Source organism: Triticum aestivum, chromosome 5B, assembly GCF_018294505.1.
Source record: "Triticum aestivum cultivar Chinese Spring chromosome 5B, IWGSC CS RefSeq v2.1, whole genome shotgun sequence".
NCBI classification, from domain to species: domain Eukaryota; kingdom Viridiplantae; phylum Streptophyta; class Magnoliopsida; order Poales; family Poaceae; genus Triticum; species Triticum aestivum.
This window is the reverse complement of record NC_057807.1, coordinates 323,086,120-323,090,448: the sequence shown is the minus strand read 5'-3', so window position 1 is coordinate 323,090,448 and position 4,329 is coordinate 323,086,120.

Here is a 4,329-nt window from a genome sequence, read left to right as displayed (position 1 = left end):
TCTCTGTGGGGGCGCACCAGCGCACCCATTGGGTGTAGTCCTCGAGTTTCGGGCCGGCTGCTGAGCAGGCGGCTCGGAACACCCTTTGGCGAGTTCCAAATATTTAACTTTGCCTGAAATGCTTATTACAGGAGTATCATAACCTCCGCGCTACTGCCTTCAACCGCAATGTTGAGGAGCTGGGCAAGTGAACCGCCGACTTGTCGGACAGCCGGAGTGAGTGCTTCTTCTTTTTCGCGGGGGCGCGCTGGCGCACCCGCGGGCTGTAGTCCCCGAGATTTGGGCCGACTGCTGAGCAGTCGGGCCGGATCTTCTCAGCGACTTTCTTTGTTGACGACTTATCGTCTTTTTCTTTTTTCTTCTTCAGGGGCCAATGCCACCCTTCAGCAGCAGCTGGGCGAGGCCAACGCCTCCTTGCGTGCTAAGGGGGAGGAGTGCAGCAAGCTTGTCACGGAGCGTGATCTACTGGCTGCGCAACTGGTAGAGCAGAAGGAGCTGCTCAAGAAGGCGCAGGAGGAGGCAAATAGGAAAGAGGCTGCGCTCCTGGCCGAGTTTGAGAGCGAGCGCTCCTCCTGGACCGACAAGTAGGCGCAGCTGACTTCCGGCTTCCATGAGATCGAGAACATCGTGGATGGTGAGTTTCTTGGTTTCCTTTGAGCCGCCGACTGTAGGTCAGGCCGACTTTTGACTCTAACTTGTTTCTTTTTTGTCTTGACAGACTTCTTCCCTGTCCACTCGCAGGCAGTCACACAGGCCATCGAGGCCGATCGCGAGGCACGGAGGGCAGATGGCGCGGAGATCGCTGCTAACGCCCCCTTGACCATCGACGAGCAGCTTCTGAGGATCGAGGCCCGTCTTCGGCCGGCCCATCAGTTGATGCACTGGCTTCAGCGTGCTGGCGCCCAGGCGGTTGCTGCTCTGTGGCTAGCCGCGCCGGTTCTGCGCACTGCCAGTCGGACTACCGACTGGCTCGAGGTCGCAGCTGGCCGTCTTGAAGCCTGGAAGGGTTCCTCGGCTCGGGCCGGAGCGCGCCGAGCCTTGGAATTTGTCAAGGCGTGGTATCCGGGGCTGGACCTGGACCGGCTGGCCGCGTTCCGGTCAGAGGCCCAGGCGGAGCTAGTGGCTGTGGAGGGCGCCCTCGTCGAGCGTGCGGTGGCGATTGCCGACTACACAGATACCAGCGTCTTCGTCCCCGAGCGGGCTGCAGGCGGCGAGGAGGTGCCGCTGGAGTGGTTCTGGATGAACCCAGACTACGACGAGGACTAGGCGGAGGTGATTGGCTCTAGCACTGAGGAGGAAGACGAGGCGGAGGACGAAGGCGAGATGGAGGCGCCAGAAGACGGAGCGGGCGACCAGCCTCAGCTCGACCGCGCCTCCAGCAACAAGCCGCGTCTAGAGAAGGCGACTGCCACCGGAGACGGTCAAAGCGAGACTGCCCAGCCGGCCGCCCCGGCGCCTGACACTGCCGTCTCCTCCGACCCTCCGAACCCGGATGCCACCTCCTAGGCTGCTGTCTTTGCATTCGCTTTATCTGCCTTAGTAGTCTTTTGAAAAACTTTGTTAAATTCAAACAATTCCACCCGCGGGGTGTATCTTGAACTTCTACTTGAAGATTCGGCCGAGGGCCTATGTAAATATTTATCCGAGTTCTATCTTTCCTTGCTCATTGCTCTTTAGGCTTTTCCCTTTGCCGCCTTCCTGTAGTTGCCGCCTTGCCAGACGGACAACCGCTCTGCGGAATGCCGCTGGATCAAATGCTTGGCTTCTTTAGGAAGGCAAGTACTCGACCATTTTAGAGTCTCTTTAACAAGTTGGATAGAAAGCGGCAAGCCGACTACTAAAGAGTCGGCTTTCCTTAATAGAGGCTAGTAGAAAGCGGCAAGCCGACTACTCATGAGTCGGCTTTTGCTTAAAAGATGCTGGAGGCCGTCTTAGGCTATGTTTGTGCCCTGGTTCCTTAGCCATTTTTCATATGGGGGAGTCGAACTCTATGTCCGTCGGGATGACGGCTTCGGCACCGTAGACGAGGAAGAAGGGTGTGAAGCCGGTTGACTTGTTTGGAGTCGTGCGCAGACTCTAGAGGACGGCTGGCAATTCGTCAAGCCAACAGCCGGCCGAACGCTCCAGTGGTTCGACCAGTCGAGGCTTTATGGCGGACAGGATGAGGCCATTTGCTCACTCCACCTGGCTGTTTGACTGCGGATGGGCAACGGGCGCTAAGTCCAGTCAGATGCCCTGAGTCGCGCAGAAACGGGCCAAGGCGCCTTTGGCAAATTTTGTGCCATTGTTGGTGATGATGCTGTGTGGGATGCCGTACCAAGTCGTGATGTCGGCGATGAAAGTCACTACAGTCGGACCATTCAACTTCTTGATGGGTTTCACTTCTATCCACTTGGTGAACTTGTCCACCGCGACAAGTAAGTGAGTTAGGCCGCCTCGTGCTGTTTTGAATGGTCCCACCATGCCCAGGCCCCAAACCGGAAAGGGCCAGGCAATGGGGATAGTCTTGAGTGCGGAAGTCGGCTGATGTGGCTTGGAGTGGAACATCTGGCACCCCTTGCACTTTTGGACTAACTCTTTGGCCTCTTCTAGGGCAGTTGGCCAGAAGAAACTGTGTTGGAAAGCTTTGGCGACGAGTGCCCTCGAGGCCGCATGGTGGCCGCACTCGCCCTCATGAATGTCTCTGAGTATTGCTTGGCCTTGCTCTGGCTCGACACAGCGCTGGTAGACCCCAGTGACACTACACCTGACCAGCTCTCTGTTGACTATGGTGTAGGCTGCTGCTCGGCGTTGCACTTGCCGAGCCAAGATTTCATCAGTTGGCAGCTCTCTGTTTACTAGGAACTTGAGGATGGGCTGGGCCCATGAGGGTGCTGCTATTTCCTCAATTGCCACTATTGCGACTTGGACAAGGGCGGCTGCGCTGGGAGGTGGCGGGTTGGAGTCCGCAGCCGCTTGCTGACTTGATGAAGTCCCCGGGCCGACTAGAGTAGTCCCCGGGCCGAGTTCTGGAGTCTTTGGCCTGGTCGCCGTAGTCCCCGGGCCGGGTTCTGAAGTCCCCGGGCCGGCTTTGACTGCAGCTTTCTTGGAGTCGGATCCTACTTCTTCGGGTGGAGCCGGCACAAAGATTGAGTCTGATTCTGGTGAAGGCTTGATAGACGGCTTGAGGAGGCGCCGAAGGGCGATGCCGGATGGTATTGCTTGGCGGGTGGAGCCGATTCGTGCCAAGGCGTCTGCTTGGCCGTTGTCGTTCCTTGGCACGTGGAGGAACTCGCACCCCTCGAAGTATCCGCTGAGTTGCTGCACAAGGAAGCGATAGCTCGCCATGTTTGCGTCCTTGGCATCCCAATCACCAGATGATTGCTGGACCACCAAGTCAGAGTCGCCATAACACAGGATCCGGCGAATGACGAGTTCTTTGGCAAGCCGGAGCCCGTGGATGAGCGCCTCGTACTCGGCCACGTTGTTGGAGGCGGCGAAATGGATCTGCAGCGCATATCTGAGCTTGTCGCCCTTGGGGGAAGTGAGGACGACGCCGGCTCCCAAGCCGGTGCGCATCTTGGAGCCATCGAAGTGCATCCGCCAATGGGTGGAGTCAGGCGCTGGTGGCAGATACTGGGTCTCGGCCCAATCGACGAGGAAGTTAGCCAGTGCTTGTGACTTGATGGCGGTGCGGGGCTCATAGTAGATGGTGTAGGGAGCCAGGTCGATGGCCCATTTGGCCACTCAGCCAGAAGCATCTCGGCTTCCAATGATCTCGGCTAGTGGGGCTGTGCAGACCACGGTGATTGGATGCTCCTGGAAGTAAGGCTTCAATTTCTTGGCGGCAAAATGCACGCCGTATCACATCTTCTGGTAGTGAGGGTAGTTCTGCTTGGAGGCCGACAGTACCTCACTTAGGTAATATATCGGTCTCTGGACAGGTAGCGCCTTGCCTTCCTTCTTGCACTCGACTACAATGACTGTGCTGACTACCCGGCTGGTGGCGGCAATGTATAGGAGCATGGGCTCTTTGGGAGTCGGATCCGCCAGCACAGGGGGAGTAGTCAACATTTTCTTCAGTTGGAGAAAAGCCTCGTCCGCCTTGGGGGTCCATTCAAAAAAGGTTGTCTTCTTCATGAGCTGATATAAGGGGAGAGCCTTCTCGCCCAGCCGACTGATGAATCGGCTGATGGACGCCAAACAACCATTGAACTTTTGCACATCCAACAGTCGTCTGGGTGCTTCCATTCTCTCGATGGCCTTGATCTTCACAGGGGTGCACTCTATGCCGCGTTCAGAGACCAGTAAACCAAGGAGCTGGCCGGCTGGTACTCCGAAGACGCACTT